This window comes from Somniosus microcephalus, unplaced genomic scaffold (assembly GCF_052327205.1).
Source record: "Somniosus microcephalus isolate GS21.2 unplaced genomic scaffold, FLI_Smic_1.0 unresolved_chr1, whole genome shotgun sequence".
NCBI lineage: Eukaryota > Metazoa > Chordata > Chondrichthyes > Squaliformes > Somniosidae > Somniosus > Somniosus microcephalus.
In genome coordinates, this window is record NW_028225179.1 from 2,422,367 (window position 1) to 2,441,411 (window position 19,045).

Here is a 19,045-nt window from a genome sequence, read left to right on the forward strand (position 1 = left end):
TTACCGACCCACTTGCCAGAGTGAACAGTTTCTCCCTACTTGCTCGATCAAAACCCCTCATCATTTTGAACACTTCTATCAGGTCTCCTCTTAAACTTCTCTGCTCTAAGGGGAACAATCCCAGCTTCTCCAATCTCTCCACATAACTGAAGTCCCTCATCCCTGGTACCATCCTGGTCAACCTCCTCTGCACCCTCTCCAAGGCCTTGACATCCTTCCTAAAGTGTGGTGCCCAGAACTGTACACAAGACTCCAGCTGAGGCCAAAACCCTGCAGCTGTACAAAACCCTGGTTAGACCACACCTGGAGCACTGTGAGCAGTTCTGGGCATCACACCTTAGGAAGGATATATTGGCCTTGGAGGGAGTGCAGCGTAGGTTTACCAGATTGATACCTGGACTTCAAGGGTTAAGTTACGAGGAGGGATTACACAAATTAGGGTTGTATTCCCTGGAATTTAGAAGGTTAAGGTGTGATCTGATCGACGTTTTCAGGATATTAAGGGGAACAGATAGGGTAGATAGAGAGAAACTATTTCCACTGGTTGGGGATTCTAGGACTGGGGGCATGGTCTAAAAATTAGAGCCAGACCTTTCAGGAGTGAAATTAGGAAACACTTAGATACATGGATACATAGAAGATAGGAGCAGGAGTAGGCCATTCAGCCCTTGGAGCCTGCTCCACCATTCAATGAGATCATGGCTGATCATCCAAATTCAGTACCCTGTCCCTGCCTTTTCCCCATATCCCTTGATCCCTTTAGACTTAAGAAATATATCCAACTCTTTCTTGAATATACTTAATGAACTGGCCTCCACCGCCCTCTGTGGCAGAGAATTCCACAGGTTCACCACTCTCTGGGTGAAGAAATTCCTCCTCATTTCAGTCCTAAATGGCTTACCCCTTATCCTTAGACTATGACCCCTGGTTCTGGACTCCCCTGCCATCAGAAACATCCTTCCTGCATCTAGTCCGTCCAGGCCTGACAGAATTTTATAGGTTTCGATGAGATCCCCTCTCAATCTTCTAAACTCCAGTGAGTATAAGCCCAATCGACACAATCTCTCCTCATACGTCATTCCTGCCATCCCAGGTATCAGCCTGGTGAATCTTCGCTGCACTCCCTCCATGGCAAGAACATCCTTCCTCAGATAAGGTGACCAAAACTGCACACAATACTCAAGGTGCGGTCTCACCAAGGCCCTGTACAACTGCAGCAAGACATCCTTGTTCTTGTACTCGAACCCTCTTGCTACGAAGGCCAACATACCATTTGCCTTCTTAACCGCCTGCTGCACCTGCATGCTTACCTTCAGCGACTGGTGTACAAGAACACCCAGGTCTCTTTGCACTTCCCCTTCTCCCAATCTATTACCATTCAAATAATAATCTGCCTTCCTGTTTTTGCCACCAAAGTGGATAACCTCACATTTATTCACATTACTGTTTTCCAAGTGCTCTGCTATTACATCTTTTATAATGGAGTCTAGCATTTTCCCCACTACCGATGTCAGGCTTACCAGTCTGTAATTCCCCGTTTTCTCTCTACCACCTTTTTTAGCTACCCTCCAATCCATGGGAACTGTTCCAGATTCCATCGAATATTGGAAGATGATCAGCAATGCATCTACTATTTCTAGGGCCACTTCCTTAAGTACCCTAGGATGTAGATTATCAGGCTGATCTGTGACCTAACTCCATACACCCGCCTTTGGCCCATATCCCTTAATGCCTTTGGGTAACAAAAACACTTCTACACACAAAGGGTGATAAAAGTTTGGAACTCTCTTCCGCAAATGGCAATTGATGCTCGATCAATTGTTAATTTTAAATCTGACATTGATAGGTTTTTGTTACCCAAAGGCATTAAGGGATATGGGCCAAAGGCGGGTGTATGGAGTTAGGTCACAGATCAGCCTGATAATCTACATCCTAGGGTACTTAAGGAAGTGGCCCTAGAAATAGTAGATGCATTGCTGATCATCTTCCAATATTCAATGGAATCTGGAACAGTTCCCATGGATTGGAGGGTAGCTAAAAAAGGTGGTAGAGAGAAAACGGGGAATTACAGACCGGTAAGCCTGACATCGGTAGTGGGGAAAATGCTAGACTCCATTATAAAAGATGTAATAGCAGAGCACTTGGAAAACAGTGACAGGATCGGATAAAGTCAACATGGATTTACAAAAGGTAAATCGTGCTTGACTAATCTACTGGAATTTTTTGAGGATGTAACTGGTAAAATAGATAAGGGAGAACCAGTGGATGTGGTGTATTTGGACTTTCAGAAGGCTTTCGATAAGGTCCCACATAAGAGATTAGCATGTAAAGTTAAGGCACATGGGATTGGGGGCAAGGTATTGACTTGGATAGAGAACTGGTTGGCAGATAGAAAGCAAAGAGTTAGAATAAACGGGTCTTTTTCCGAGTGGCAGGCAGTGTCTAGTGGGGTACCGCAGGGATCGGTCCTTGGACCCCAGCTATTCACAATATATATTAATGATCTAGACAAGGGAACTAGATGTAATATCTCCAAATTTGCAGACGACACAAAGCTGGGTGGGCGTGTCTGCTGTGAGGAGGATGCCGAGAAACTACAGGATGATTTGGACATGTTGGGTGATTGGGCAGAAGCATGGCAGATGCAATATAACGTGGATAAATGTGAAGTTATCCACTTTGGTGGCAAAAACAGGAAGGCAGATTATTATCTGAATGGCAATAGATTGGGAGAAGGGGAAGTGCAACGAGACCTGGGTGTCCTTGTGCACCAGTCGCTGAAGGTAAGCATGCAGGTGCAGCAGGCGGTTAAGAAGGCAAATGGTATGTTGGCCTTTATAGCGAGAGGGTTTGAGTACAGGAACAGGGATGTCTTGCTGCAGTTGCACAGGGCCTTGGTGAAACCACATCTTGAGTATTGTGTGCAGTTTTAGTTGCCTTATCTGAGGAAGGACGTTCTTGCCGTGGAAGGAGTTCAGCGAAGATTCACCAGGCTGATACCTGGAATGGCAGGAATGACGTATGAGGAGAGATTGGGTCCATTGGGCTTGTACTTGCTGGAGTTTAGAAGAATGAGAGGGGATCTCATTGAAACTTATAAAATTCTGGCAGGACTGGACAGACTAGATGCAGGGAGGATGTTCCCGATGGTCAGGGAATCCAGAACCAGGGGTCACAGTCTAAGGATAAGGACAGAAATGAGGTGGAGTTTCTTCACCCACAGAGTGGTGAACCTGTGGAATTCTCTACCACAGAAGGCAGTAGAGGCCAATTCATTAAATATATTCAAGAAGGAATTGGTATTTCTTAAGGCTAAAGGGATCAAGGGGTATGCGGAGAAAGCAGGGACCGGGTACTGAACTTGGATGATCAGCCATGATCACATTGAATGGCGGGGCAGGCTCGAGGGGCCGAATGGCCTCCTCCTGTCCTATGTTCCTAGTGATTTGTAAAGGTTTAGTGTAACTTCCTTGTTTTTGTATTCAATGGCCCTATTTGCAAAGCCAAGTATCCCATACGCTTTCTGAACCGCCTCACTAACTTGCCGTGGCACTTTGAAAGATTTGTGAATATGGACCCCCAGGTCCCTCTGCTCTTGCACCCCCTCAAAATAGTCCCATTTAGATTATACGGCCTCTCCCAAACTGCATCATTTCACACTTCTCATTTAATTTCATCTGCCTTGTGTCTGCTCATTTCACAGTCTGTCTCTGTCCTTCTGAAGTCTGCTACTACTATACTCACTATTTACTACGTTGCCAAGTTTTGTATCATCCATAAACTTCAAAATTGTACACCTATACCCAAGGCCAGGTCATTTATATATAACAAGAAAAGCAATGGTCCTAATACCGACCCCTGGGGAAGCCCACTGCATACTTCCCTCCAGTCAGAAAAACATCCCTCAGCACTACTCACTGTCTCCTCTCCCTTAGCCAATTATATACCCAAATTATCATCGGCCCTTTAATTCCCTGTGCTTCTATTTTCTGAGTAAGTCTCTTATGTGGTATTTTATCAAATGCCTTTTGAAAGTCCATATATACAACATCTACTGCACTACCTTCATCAACCCTCTGTCACTTCATCAGAGAGCTCAATCAGGTTAATCAGACACGATTTACCTTTAACAAATCCATACTGGCTGCCCCTTATTAACCCATGTTTCTCCAAGTGAGAATTAATTTTGTCCTTGACAATGGTCTCTAGTCGTTCACCCACCACTGACATTAGACTGATTGGCCTGTAGTTACCAGGTTTAACCCTCTCCCCCTTTTTAAACAGGGTGTAACATTTGCAATCCTCCAGTCCTCTGTCACCACTCCCATATATCTGAGGGAGATTGAAAGAGTGTGGTCGGAGCTTCTGCTATCTCCACCCTAGCTTCCCTCAGCAATCTAGGATGCATCACATCTGGTCCGGGTGACTTGTTAACTTTGAGTGATGACAACCTATTTAGCACCTCCTTTCTATCCATTTTTATCCAATTTCTCTACTCCCCTCTCCTCTACTGCGACATTAACTTCATCCTCTTCTTTTGTGGAGACAGATGCTAAGTACTCATTCAGTACCTCAGCCACGCCCTCTGCCTCCATATGATGAGCTCCTATTTGGTCCCTAATCGGCCCCACCATTCCTTTAACTATCCTTTTACTTTTGGTACATTTATAAAAGATTTTTGGGTTCCCTTTTACGTTACCCACTAATCTTTACTCGTATTCTCTCCCTTGTGTCAGCTGTGACTCAGTGGGTAGCACTCTCGCCAGTCAGAAGGTTGTGGGTTCATAGTCCCACGCCAGGGACTTGAGCACATAAAGCTAGGCTGACACTCTAGTGCAGTGCTGAGGGAGTGCTGCACTGTCAGAGGTGGTGTCTTTCTGATGAGACTTTAAACTGAGGCCCCATCTGCTCTCTCAGGTGGATGTAAAAGATCCCATGGCACTATTTTGAAGAAGAGTAGGGGAGTTATCCCCGGTGTCCTGGCCAATATTTATCCCTCAACCAACATAACAAAAACAGATTACCTGGTTATTATCACATTGCTGTTTGTGGGAGCTTGCTGTGCACAAACTGGCTGCCGTGTTTCCCACATTACAACAGTGACTTTGAGATGTCTGGTGGTCGTGAAAGGCGCTATATAAATGCAAGTCTTTCTTTCATATATCCTTTTTCAATTTCTCCCACACTCTCTGTATTCTCCTGGTTTTTGACTGTATTCTGTATCTGACATTTGTAGTAAACCTCCTTTTTCTGTTTTATTCTAACCTCGATATCCTTTGTCATCCGGAGCTCGAGCTTTGGACGCCCCATCTTGCCTCCTTATGGGAATATGCTTGGTTTGTACCCGGTGTCAAATTTTGTTTTATAACGTTCCCGTGAAGCGTGTTGGGACATTTTACTACATTAAATACGTTCTATAAATACAAGTTGTTGTTATTGTCTGACACTAACAAATTCCACAGAGGAAAATAACAATTTTTTTACTCCGAAATATTAAATATTTTGTTCCACGAAGTTTATCTGCTTTTATTGATGAATTTAAAAAGTCTGTATTAAAACCTGAGCCAGTGTGTTGTGAGACAAAGAGACTTGTGTCCAATGCGGGGAATAAAGGCCCACAGCCTCCCCTGGCCCCGGGCCCTGAACCAGGGACTGGAGAAACTCGCTGCCCTGCGGATCAGACAATCAGCCGGCGATAGTCCCGCCCCTCGGGCTCCCCGATTGGTTGGAGGACCCGCCGCCGGCTCGCTACTGCAGCCCCGCCCACTGGGTGCCGCCAGTCCCGCCCCTCGGGCTCCCCGATTGGTTGGAGGACCCACCGCCCGTACGCTCCTCCAGCTCCGCCCACTGTTTTGCCGCTAGTCCCGCCCCTCGGGCTCCCTGATTGATTGGATGACCCGCCGCCCACTCGCTCCCTATTGGTCGGAAGCTCCCGTCAATCAAGCTGTGGACCCGCGTCACATGTTTATGGGACGATGACGTCTGTGGGGCCGCCGGTCCCGGTCACGTGTGTCTGAGGAAATCTAACCCGCTCCGCGAGACTGAATCCGCTCCGTTCGCTTTCCGGGACCCTAAAACTCCCAGGTTTGTGTTTACCGTAATTTATTTCCCCGTCCCTCTCCACTCGTCCGTCTAACTGAGAAAACTCGCTGTCCGCCGGAAATTCCGACTTTTCAAGCGTTAACGCAGTGTGTCGCCCCCGAGCATGCGCACTAGCAGCTGGGCCTGGGACTCTGCCCCCGAGCATGCGCACGAGCAGCTGGTCCTGGGACTCTGTGCCCCTGAGCATGCCCACTAGCAGCTGGACCTGGGACTCTGCAGCCCCTGAGCATGCGCACGAGCAGCTGGTCCTGGGACTCTGTGCCCCTGAGCATGCCCACTAACAGCTGGTTCTGGGACTGTGGGCCCCTGAGCATGCCCACTAGCAGCTGGTCCTGGGACTCTGCCCCTGAGCATGTCCACTAGCAGCTGGTCCTGGGACTGTGCCCCTGAGCATGCGCACTAGCAGCTGGTCCGGGGACTCTGCCCCTGAGCATGTCCACTAGCAGCTGGTCCTGGGACTCTACCCCTGAGCATGCCCACAAGCAGCTGGTCCTGTGACTCTGCTGCCCCTGTGCATGCCCACGAGCAGCTGGTCCTGGGAATTTGCAGCCCCTGAGCATGTGCACTAGCAGCTGGTCCTGAGACTATGGGCCCCTGAGCATGCCCACTAGCAGCTGGTCCTGGGGCTCTGCCCCTGAGCATGCCCACTAGCAGCTGGTCGTGGGACTCTGCTGCCCCTGAGCATGCCCACTAGCAGCTGCTACTGGGACTCTGCCCCTGAGCATGCCCACCAGCAGCCAGTCCTGGGACTCTGCCCCTGAGCATGCCCACTAGCAGCTGTAACTGGGACTCTGCCCCTGAGCATGCGCACTAGCAGCTGGTCCTGGGACTCGGCCCCTGAGCATGCCCACTAGCAGCTGGTCTTGGGACTCTGGGCCCCTGAGCATGCCCACTAGCAGCTGGTCCTGGGACTCTGCTGCCCCTGAGCATGCCCACTAGCTGCTGGTCCTGGGACTCTGCTTCCCCTGAACATGCTCACTAGGAGCTGGTTCTGGGACTCTGCTCCCCTGAGCATGTGCACTAGCAGCTGGTCCTGGGACTATGGGCCCCTGAGCATGTCCACTAGCAGCTGGTCCTGGGACTCTGCCCCTGAGCATGCCCACTAGCAGCTGGTCCTGGGACTCTGGCCCTGAGCATGCCCACTAGCAGCTGGTCCTGGGACTCTGCTGCCCCAGAGCATGCCCACTAGCAGCTGGTCCTGGGACTCTGCCCCTGAGCATGCCCACCAGCAGCCAGTCCTGGGACTCTGCCCCTGAGCATGCCCACTAGCAGCTGGTACTGGGACTCTGCCCCTGAGCATGCGCACAAGCAGCTGGTCCTGGGACTCTGCCCCTGAGCATGCCAACTAGCAGCTGGTCCTGGGACTCTGCCCCTGAGCATGCCCACTAGCAGCTGGTCCTGGGACTCTGGGTCCCTGAGCATGCCCACTCGCAGCTGGTCCTGGACCTCCGCTGCCCCTGAGCATGCCCACTAGCAGCTGTTTCTGGGACTCTCCTGCCCCTGAGCATGCCCGCTAGCAGCTGGTCCTGGTGACGATCTGGATTCTTTTAGGCGTCAATCTGGCTGAACAATAATCGACTCGAACACTGTTTTCTCAAAGAATAGTCTTTTATTCTTTATCGGCCGAAGCACTCGGTTCTGCTTGACTACCCAGAACTCAGCTGAGTCTGGAATACCAGCTAGGAGCGAGAGCTACGGACTCCCAAAAAGTTACAGGTTATATACACTTCAGAAAGTACAAATTCATCAGTTACTACACAATTTCCCTTAGCAACACATTACCCTTCAATCACATTCTTTTGAAGACAACTTAGCTATAATCTTATCACAACATCAAAGCCCATTCTTTTACGATCTGTCTTTTGATCTAACCATCGGACCTCAAGGGCCGGTGTTTGTTTACTATAGCCTAGGTCCATTTGAGTTGTCAAACCATGATTGAGCACTGCTCAGATACCAATTGATTATCAAAGAACAGTTGACATTACATGATCTTTATTGTTCTACAATCTAAATTGTTTCAGAGCGGAACTGCCATCTCTGCAAACTGCCATGGTCTGCAAAGTAAGGCTGAAGTACCCCTTTCCGGTCTCACCGAAACTAAAAGCAATCATCCCTCACACGAAGCCATTTTGTGCCCATTCTATTTACACTGAAAGGTTCCAGACACCATTTTAATTCATCAGACTGTATTCCAATAAGGAGTACGTTTCCACACTGGGACTCTGGGCCCCTGAGCATGCCCACTAGCAGCTGGTCCTGGGACTCCGCTGCCCCAGAGCATGCCCACTAGCAGCTGGTTCTGGGACTCTCCTGCCCCTGAGCATGCCCACTAGCAGCTGGTCCTGGGACTCTGCTGCCCCTGAGCATGCCCACTAGCAGCTGGTCCTGGCACTCCGCTGTCCCTGAGCATGCGCACTAGCAGCTGGTCCAGGGACTCCGCTGCCCCTGAGCATGCGCACTAGCAGCTGGTCCAGGGACTCCGCTGCCCCTGAGCATGCGCACTAGCAGCTGGTCCTGGGACTCTGCCCCTGAGCATGCCCACTAGCAGCTGGTCCTGGGACTCTGCCCCTGAGCATGCCCACTAGCAGCTGGTTCTGGGACTCTGCCCCTGAGCATGCCCACTAGCAGCTGGTCCTGGGACTCTGCTGCCCCTGAGCATGCCCACTAGCAGCTGGTCCTGGGACTCTGCTACCCCTGAGCATGCCCACTAGCAGCTGGTCCTCGGACTCTGCCCCTGAGCATGCGCACTAGCAGCTGGCCCTGGGACTCTGCCCCTGAGCATGCCCACTTGCAGCTGGTCCTGGGACTCTGCCCCTGAGCATGCCCACTAGCAGCTGGTCTGGGGACTCTGCCCTTCAGCATGCCCACTAGCAGCTGGTCCTGGGACTCTACCCCTGAGCATGCCCACTAGCAGCTGGACCTGGGACTCTGGGCTCCTGGACATGTCCACTAGCAGCTGGTCCTGGGACTCTGCTGCCCCTGAGCGTGCCCACTAGCAGCTGGTCCTGGGACTCTGCTTCCCCTGAACATGCTCACTAGGAGCTGGTTCTGGGACTCTGCTCCCCTGAGCATGTGCACTAGCAGCTGGTCCTGGGACTCTGCCCCTGAGCATGCCCACCAGCAGCCAGTCCTGGGACTCTGCCGCTGAGCATGCCCACTAGCAGCTGGTCCTGGGACTCTGCCCCCTGAGCATGCCCACTAGCAGCTGGTCCTGGGACTCTGCCCCTGAGCATGCCCACTAGCAGCTGGTCCTGGGACTCTGCTGCCCCTGAGCATGCGCGGTAGCAGCTGGTCCTGGGACTCTGCCCCTGAGCATGCGCACTAGCAGCTGGTCCTGGGAATCTGCTGCCCCTGAGCGTGCTCACTTGGAGCTGGTTCTGGGACTCTGCCCCTGAGCATGCGCACTAGCAGCTGGTCCTGGGACTCTGCTGGTCCTAAGCATGCCCACTAGCAGCTGGTCCTGGGACTCTGCTGGTCCTGAGCATGCCCACTAGCAGCTAGTCCTGGTACTCTGCCCCTGAGCATGCCCAGTAGCAGCTGGTCCTGGGACTGTGCTCCCCTGAGCTTGCCCACTAGCAGCTGGTCCTGGGACTCTGCTCCCCTGAGCATGCGCACTAGCAGCTGGTCCTGGGACTCTGCTACCCTTGAGCATGCCCACCAGTAGCTGGTCCTGGGACTCTGCCCCTGAGCATGCCGACTAGCAGCTGGTCCTGGGACTCCGGGCCCCTGAGCATGCCCACTAGCAGCTGGTCCTGGGACTCTGGGCCCTTGAGCACGCCCCCTAGCAGCTGGTTCTGGGACTCTGCCCCTGAGTATGCCCACTAGCAGCTGGTCGTGGGACTCTGCCCCTGAGCATGCCCACTAGCAGCTGGTCCTGGGACACTGCCCCTGAGCATGCCCACTAGCATCTGGTTCTGGGACTCTGCCCCTGAGCATGCCCACCAGCAGCTGGCCCTGGGACTCTGCCCCTGAGCATGCCCACTAGCAGCTGCTCCTGGGACTCCGCTGCCCCTGAGCGTGCCCACTAGCAGCTGGTCCTGGGACTCTGCTGCCCCTGAGCATGCCCACCAGTAGCTGATCCTGGGACTCTGCTGCCCCTGAGCATGCCCACTAGCAGCTGGTTCTGGGACTCTGCTCCCCTGAGCATGCGCACTAGCAGCTGGTCCTGGGAATCTGCTATCCCTGAGCATGCCCACTAGCAGCTGGTCCTGGGACTCTGCCCCTGAGCATGCCCACTAGCAGCTGGTTCTGGGACTCTGCTCCCCTGAGCATGCGCACTAGCAGCTGGTCCTGGAAATCTGCTACCCCTGAGCATGCCCACTAGCAGCTGGTCCTGGGACTCTGCTGCCCCTGAGCATGCCCACTAGCAGCTGGTCCTGGGACTCTGCTCCCCCGAGCATGCGCACTCGCAGCTGGTCATGGGACTCTGCCCCTGAGCATGCCCACTAGCAGCTGGTCCTGGGACTCTGCCCCTGAGCATGCCCACTAGCAGCTGGTCATGGGACTCTGCTGCCCTTGAGCATGCGCACTAGCAGCTGGTCCTGGGACTCTGCCCCTGAGCATGCCCACTAGCAGCTGGTCTTGGGACTGTGCTGCCCTTGAGCATGCCCACTAGCAGCTGGTCCTGGGACTCTGCCCCTGAGCATGCCCACTAGCAGCTGGTCCTGGGACTCTGCTGCCCTTGAGCATGCCCACTAGCAGCTGGTCCTGGGACTCTGCCCCTGAGCCTGCCCACTAGCAGCTGGTCCTGGGACTGTGCTGCCCTTGAGCATGCCCACTAGCAGCTGGACCTGGGACTTTGGGCCCCTAAGCATGCCCACTAGCAGCTGGTTCTGGGACTCTGCCCCTGAGCATGCCCACTAGCAGCTGGTTCTGGGACTCTGCTGCCCCTGAGCGTGCCCACTAGCAGCTGGTCCTGGGACTCTGCTTCCCTGAGCATGTGCACTAGCAGCTGGTCCTGGGACTATGCGCCCCTGAGCATGCCCACTAGCAGCTGGTCCTGGGACTCTGCCCCTGAGCATGCCCACTAGCAGCTGGTCCTGGGACTCTGTGCCCCTGAGCATGTGCACTAGCAGCTGGTCCTGGGACTCTGCCCCAGAGCATGCTCACTAACAGTTGGTCCTGTGAATCTGCTGCCCCTGCGCATGCCCACTTGGAGCTGGTTCTGGGACTCTGCCCCTGAGCATGCCCACTAGAAGCTGGTCCAGGGACTCTGCTGCCCCTGAGCATGCGCACCAGCAGCTGGTCCTGGGACTCTGCTCCCCTGAGCATGCCCACTAGCAGCTGGTCCTGGGAATCTGCCCCTGAGTATGCCCACTTGCAGCTTGACCTGGAACTCTGCCCCTGAGCATGCCCACTAGCAGCTGGTTCTGGGACTCTGCCCCTGAGCATGCGCACTAGCAGCTGGTCCTGGGACTCTGCCCCTGAGCATGCGCACTAGCAGCTGGTCCTGGGACTCTGCTGGTCCTGAGCATGCACACTAGCAGCTGGTCCTGGGACTCTGGGCCCCTGAGCATGCCCACTAGCAGCTGGTCCTGGGACTCTGGGCCCCTGAGCACGCCCCCTAGCAGCTGGTTCTGGGACTCTGCCCCTGAGCATGCCCACTAGCAGCTGGTCCTGGGACTCTGCTGCCCCCTGAGCATGCCCACTAGCAGCTGGTTCTTGGACTGTGCTGCCCCTGAGCATACCCACTAGCAGCTGGTCCTGGGACTCTGCCCCTGAGCATGCCCACTAGAAGCTGGTTCTGGGACTCTGCTGCCCCCTGAGCATGCCCACTAGCCGCTGGTCCGAGAACTCTGCTTCTCCTGAGCATGCGCACTAGCAGCTGGTCCTGGGACTTTGCCCCTGAGCATGCCCACTAGCAGCTGGTCCTGGGACTCTGCCCCTGAGCATGCCCACTAGCAGCTGGTTCTGGGACTCTGCTCCCCTGAGCATGCCTACCAGCAGCTGGTCCTGGGACTCTGCCCCTGAGCATGCCCACTAGCAGCTGGTCCTGGGACTCTGCCCCTGAGCATGCCCACTGGCAGCTAGTCCTGGGGCTCTGCAGCCCCTGAGCATGCCCACTAGCAGCTAGTCCTGGGGCTCTGCTGCCCCTGAGCATGCCCACTAGCAGCTGGTCCTGGGACTCTGCCCCTGAGCATGCCCACTAGCAGCTGGTCCTGGGAATCTGCTGACCCTGAGCATGCCCACTAGCAGCTGGTTCTGGGACTCTGGCCCTGAGCATGCCCACTAGCAGCTGGTCCTGGGACTCTGCCCCTTAGCATGCCCACTAGCAGCTGGTCCTGGGACTGTGCTGCCCTTGAGCATGCCCACCAGCAGCTGGACCTGGGACTCTGGGCCCCTGAGCATGCCCACTAGCAGCTGGTTCTGGGACTTTGCCCCTGAGCATGCCCACTAGCAGCTGGTTCTGGGACTCTGCCCCTGAGCATGCCCACTAGCAGCTAGTCCTGGGGCTCTGCAGCCCCTGAGCATGCCCACTAGCAGCTGGTCCTGGGACTCTGTGCCCCTGAGCATGCCCACTCGGAGCTGGTCCTGGGACTCTGCTGCCCCTGAGCATGCCCACTAGCAGCTGGTGCTGGGACTCTGCCCCTGAGCATGCGCACCAGCAGCTGGTCCTGGGACTCTGCCCTTGAGCATGCGCACCAGCAGCTGGTTCTGGGACTCTGCTCCCCTGAGCATGCCTACTAGCAGCTGGTCCTGGGACTCTGCCCCTGAGCATGCCCACTAGCAGCTGGTCCTGGGACTCTGCCCCTGAGTATGCCCACTGGCAGCTGGTTCTGGGACTCTGCTCCCCTGAGCATGCGCACTAGCAGTTGGTCCTGGGACTCTGCTGCCCCTGAGCATGTCCACTAGCAGCTGGTCCTGGGACTCTGCCCCTGAGCATGCCCACTAGCAGCTGGTCCTGGGAATCTGCTGCCCCTGAGCATGCCCACTAGCAGCTGGTTCTGGGACTCTGGCCCTGAGCATGCCCACTAGCAGCTGGTCCTGGGACTCTGCTGCCCTTGAGCATGCCCACTAGCAGCTGGTCCTGGGACTCTGTCCCTGAGCATGCCCACTAGCAGCTGGTCCTGGGACTGTGCTGTCCCTGAGCATGCCCACCAGCAGCTGGACCTGGGACTCTGGGCCCCTGAGCATGCCCACTAGCAGCTGGTTCTGGGACTTTGCCCCTAAGCATGCCCACTCGCAGCTGGTCCTGGGACTCTGCCCCTGAGCATGCCCACTAGCAGCTAGTCCTGGGGCTCTGCAGCCCCTGAGCATGCCCACAAGCAGCTGGTCCTGGGACTCTGTGCCCCTTAGCATGCGCACTAGCAGCTGGTCCTGGGACTCTGCCCCTGAGCATGCCCACTAGCAGCTGGTCCTGGGACTCTGCCCCTGAGTATGCCCACTGGCAGCTGGTTCTGGGACTCTGCCCTTGAGCATGCGCACTAGCAGCTGGTTCTGGGACTCTGCTCCCCTGAGCATGCCTACTAGCAGCTGGTCCTGGGACTCTGCCCCTGAGCATGCGCACTAGCAGCTGGTCCTGGGACTCTGCCCCTGAGCATGCCCACTAGCAGCTGGTCCTGGGACTCTGTGCCCCTGAGCATGCGCACTAGCATCTGGTGCTGGGACTCTGCCCCTGAGCATGCCCACTAGCAGCTGGTCCTGGGACTCTGCCCCTGAGTATGCCCACTGGCAGCTGGTTCTGGGACTCTGCTCCCCTGAGCATGCGCACTAGCAGCTGGTCCTGGGACTCTGCCCCTGAGCATGCCCACTAGCAGCTGGTCCTGGGACTCTGCTGCCCCTGAGCATGCCCACTAGCAGTTGGTCCTGGGACTCTGCTGCCCCTGAGCATGTCCACTAGCAGCTGGTCCTTGGACTCTGCCCCTGAGCATGCCCACTAGCAGCTGGTCCTGGGAATCTGCTGCCCCTGAGCATGCCCACTAGCAGCTGGTTCTGGGACTCTGGCCCTGAGCATGCCCACTAGAAGCTGGACCTGGGACTCTGCTGCCCCTGAGCATGCCCACTAGCAGCTGGTCCTGGGATTCTGCCCCTGAGCATGCCCACTAGCAGCTGGTCCTGGGACTCTGCCCTTGAGCATGCGCACTAGCAGCTGGTTCTGGGACTCTGCTCCCCTGAGCATGCCCACTAGCAGCTGGTCCTGGGACTCTGCCCCTGAGCATGCCCACAAGCAGCTGGTCCTGGGACTCTGCCCTTGAGCATGCCCACTAGCAGCTGGTTCTGGGACTCTGCTCCCCTGAGCATGCCTACCAGCAGCTGGTCCTGGGACTCTGCCCCTGAGCATGCCCACTAGCAGCTGGTCCTGGGACTCTGCCCCTGAGCATGCCCACTAGCAGCTAGTCCTGGGGCTCTGCAGCCCCTGAGCATGCCCACTAGCAGCTGGTCCTGGGATTCTGTGCCCCTGAGCATGCGCACTAGCAGCTGGTCCTGGGACTCTGCCCCTGAGTATGCCCACTGGCAGCTGGTCCTGGGACTCTGCTGCCCCTGAGCATGTCCACTAGCGGCTGGTCCTGGGACTCTGCCCCTGAGCATGCCCACTAGCAGCTGGTCCTGGGAATCTGCTGACCCTGAGCATGCCCACTAGCAGCTGGTTCTGGGACTCTGGCCCTGAGCATGCCCACTAGCAGCTGGCCCTGGGACTCTGTGCCCCTGAGCATGCCCACTAGCAGCTGGTCCTGGGACTGTGCTGCCCTTGAGCATGCCCACCAGCAGCTGGACCTGGGACTCTGGGCCCCTGAGCATGCCCACCAGCAGCTGGTCCTGGGACTCTGTGCCCCTGAGCATGCCCACTAGGAGCTGGTCCTGGGACTCTGCTGCCCCTGAGCATGCCCACTAGCAGCTGGTCCTGGGACTCTGCCCCGGAGCATGCGCACCAGCAGCTGGTCCTGGGACTCTGCCCTTGAGCATGCGCACGAGCAGCTGGTTCTGGGACTCTGCTCCCCTGAGCATGCCCACTAGCAGCTGCTACTGGGACTCTGCCCCTGAGCATGCCCACTAGCAGCTGGTCCTGGGACTCTGCTGCCCCTGAGCATGCCCACTAGCAGCTGGTCCTGGGACTCTGCCCCTGAGCATGCGCACCAGCAGCTGGTCCTGGGACTCTGCCCTTGAGCATGCGCACTAGCAGCTGGTTCTGGGACTCTGCTCCCCTGAGCATGCGCACTAGCATCTGGTCCTGGGACTCTGCCCCTGAGCATGCCCACTAGCAGCTGGTCCTGGGACTCTGCCCCTGAGTATGCCCACTGGCAGCTGGTTCTGGGACTCTGCTCCCCTGAGCATGCCCACTAGAAGTTGGTCCTGGGACTCTGCTGCCCCTGAGCATGTCCACTAGCAGCTGGTCCTGGGACTCTGCCCCTGAGCATGCCCACTAGCAGCTGGTCCTGGGAATCTGCTGCCCCTGAGCATGCCCACTAGCAGCTGGTTCTGGGACTCTGGCCCTGAGCATGCCCACTAGCAGCTGGTCCTGGGACTCTGCTGCCCTTGAGCATGCCCACTAGCAGCTGGTTCTGGGACTCTGGCCCTGAGCATGCCCACTAGCAGCTGGTCCTGGGACTCTGCCCCTAAGCATGCCCACTAGCAGCTGGTCCTGGGACTGTGCTGCCCCTGAGCATGCCCACCAGCAGCTCTGACCTGGGACTCTGGGCCCCTGAGCATGCCCACTAGCAGCTGGTTCTGGGACTTTGCCCCTGAGCATGCCCACTAGCAGCTGGTCCTGGGACTCTGCCCCTGAGCATGCCCACTAGCAGCTAGTCCTGGGGCTCTGCAGCCCGTGAGCATGCCCACAAGCAGCTGGTCCTGGGACTCTGTGCCCCTTAGCATGCGCACCAGCAGCTGGTCCTGGGACTCTGCCCCTGAGCATGCCCACTAGCAGCTGGTCCTGGGACTCTGCCCCTGAGTATGCCCACTGGCAGCTGGTTCTGGGACTCTGCTCCCCTGAGCATGCCCACTAGCAGCTGGTCCTGTGAATCTGCTGCCCCTGAGCATGCCCTCTAGGAGCTGGCTCTGGGACTCTGCCCCTGAGCATGCCCACTCGAAGCTGGTCCTGGGACTCTGCTGCCCCTGAGCATGCCCACTAGCAGCTGGTCCTGGGACTCTGCCCCTGAGCATGCGCACCAGCAGCTGGTCCTGGGACTCTGCCCTTGAGCATGCGCACTAGCAGCTGGTTCTGGGACTCTGCTCCCCTGAGCATGCCTACTAGCAGCTGGTCCTGGGACTCTGCCCCTGAGCATGCCCACTAGCAGCTGGTCCTGGGACTCTGCCCCTGAGCATGCCCACTAGCAGCTAGTCCTGGGGCTCTGCAGCCCCTGAGCATGCCCACTGGCAGCTGGTCCTGGGACTCTGTGCCCCTGAGCATGCGCACTAGCATCTGGTCCTGGGACTCTGCCCCTGAGCATGCCCACTAGCAGCTGGTCCTGGGACTCTGCCCCTGAGTATGCCCACTGGCAGCTGGTCCTGGGACTCTGTGCCCCTGAGCATGCGCACTAGGATCTGGTCCTGGGACTCTGCCCCTGAGCATGCCCACTAGCAGCTGGTCCTGGGACTCTGCTGCCCCTGAGCATGCCCACTAGCAGTTGGTCCTGGGACTCTGCTGCCCCTGAGCATGTCCACTAGCAGCTGGTCCTGGGACTCTGCCCCTGAGCATGCCCCCTAGCAGCTGGTCCTGGGAATCTGCTGCCCCTGAGCATGCCCACTAGCAGCTGGTCCTGGGACTCTGCCTCTGAGCATGCCCACTAGCAGCTGGTTCTGGGACTCTGCCCCTGAGCATACGCACTAGCAGCTGGTCCTGGGACTCTGCCCCTGAGCATGCGCACAAGCAGCTGGTCCTGGGACTCTGCTGGTCCTGAGCATGCCCAATAGCTGCTGGTCCTGGGACTCTGGGCCCCTGAGCATGCCCACTAGCAGCTGGTCCTGGAACTCTGGGTCCCTGAGCACGCCCCCTAGCAGCTGGTCCTGGGACTCTGCTGCCCCCTGAGCATGCCCACTAGCATCTGGTTCTGGGACTCTGCTCCCCTGAGCATGCCTACTAGCAGCTGGTCCTGGGACTCTGCCCCTGAGCATGCCCACTAGCAGCTGGTCCTGGGACTCTGCCCCTGAGCATGCCCACTAGCAGCTGGTCCTGGGGCTCTGCAGCCCCTGAGCATGCCCACTAGCAGCTGGTCCTGGGACTCTGTGCCCCTGAGCATGCCCACTAGCAGCTAGTCCTGGGGCTCTGCAGCCCCTGAGCATGCGCACTAGCATCTGGTCCTGGGACTCTGCCCCTGAGCATGCCCACTAGCAGCTGGTCCTGGGACTCTGCCCCTGAGCATGTCCACTAGCAGCTGGTCCTGGGACTCTGCCCCTGAGCATGCCCACTAGCAGCTGGTCCTGGGAATCTGCTGCCCCTGAGCATGCCCACTAGCAGCTGGTTCTGGGACTCTGGCCCTGAGCATGCCCACTAGAAGCTGGTCGTGGGACTCTGCTGCCCCTGAGCATGCGCACTAGCAGCTGGTCCTGGGATTCTGCCCCTGAGCATGCCCACTAGCAGCTGGTCCTGGGACTTTGCCCCTGAGCATGCCCACTAGCAGCTGGTCCTGGGACTTTGCCCCTGAGCATGCGCACCAGCAGCTGGTCCTGGGACTCTGCCCTTGAGCATGCGCACTAGCAGCTGGTTCTGGGACTCTGCATCCCTGAGCATGCCCACTAGCAGCTGGTTCTGGGACTCTGCCCCTGAGCATGCCCACTAGCAGCTGGTCCTGGGACTCTGCACTTGAGCATGCCCACTAGCAGCTGGTCCTGGGACTCTGCCCCTGAGCATTCCCACTAGCAGCTGGTTCTGGGACTCTGCCCCTGAGCATGCGCACTAGCAGCTGGTCCTGGGACTCTGCCCCTGAGCATGCGCACTAGCAGCTGGTCCTGGGACTCTGCTGGTCCTGAGCATGCCCACAAGCAGCTGGTCCTGGGACTCTGCCCCTGAGCATGCCCACTAGCAGCTGGTCCTGGGACTCTGCCTCTGAGCATGCCCACTAGCAGCTGGTTCTGGGACTCTGCCCCTGAACATGCGCACTAGCAGCTGGTCCTGGGACTCTGCCCCTGAGCATGCGCACTAGCAGCTGGTCCTGGGACTCTGCTGGTCCTGAGCATGCCCAGTAGCTGCTGGTCCTGGGACTCTGGGCCCCTGAGCATGCCCACTAGCAGCTGGTCCTGGAACTCTGGGCCCCTGAGCACGCCCCCTAGCAGCTGGTTCTGGGACTCTGCCCCTGAGAATGCCCACTAGCAGCTGGTCCTGGGACTCTGCTGCCCCCTGAGCATGCCCACTAGCATCTGGTCCTGGGACTCTGCTACCCCTGAGCATGCCCACTAGCAGCTGGTCCTGGGACTCTGCCCCTGAGAATGCCCACTAGCAGCTGGTACTGAGACTCTATGCCCCTGAGCATGCACACTAGCAGCTGATCCTGGGACTCTGCCCTTGAGCATGCGCACTAGCAGCTGGTCCTGGGACTCCGCTGCCTCAGAGCATGCCCACTAGCAGCTGGTCCAGGGACTCTGCCCCTGAGCATGCGCAGTAGCAGCTGATTCTGGGACTCTGCCCCTGAGCATGCCCACTAGCAGCTGGTCCTGGGACTCTGCCCCTGAGCATGCCCACTAGCAGCTGGTTCAGGATCACTCGCTTGTGCATTCTCCAGACACACCAGCGAGTTCACACTGGGGAGAGGCCGTTCACCTGCTCAATGTACGAGAAGGGATTTAATCGATCATCTAACCTGCTGACACCAGCGAGTTCACGTGGGACTGCAGGGGTAGGATTCTGCTGTTAATCACATCCAGGACTGAACCATGTTAATTCTGACAGTTGGGGTTTGTTTCTGCTGATGTTAATATCCCCTATAACTGGGCTGGAGTTTAATATTCTGGATATATAGCTGATTGAGTTGTCGGAGCTGCAGTGTTTATTTAAGAACTGCTGTCT

At 56.9% G+C, this 19,045-nt stretch overlaps 1 protein-coding gene and 1 pseudogene across 1 annotated transcript in view; one reads left to right on the plus strand and one right to left on the minus strand.

Annotated features, from left to right (window-relative positions):
* LOC147093167 (uncharacterized) overlaps positions 1-19,045 on the minus strand; it is a 64,361-nt pseudogene that overhangs the window by 39,794 nt on the left and 5,522 nt on the right.
* Positions 5,990-19,045, plus strand: part of LOC147093168 (uncharacterized) — a 28,498-nt gene continuing 15,442 nt past the window's right edge. Inside the window, exon 1 of the mRNA XM_085974256.1 lies at positions 5,990-6,084. The gene's annotated coding sequence lies outside the window, so the exon portion shown is untranslated. The remainder of the gene's footprint in view (positions 6,085-19,045) is intronic.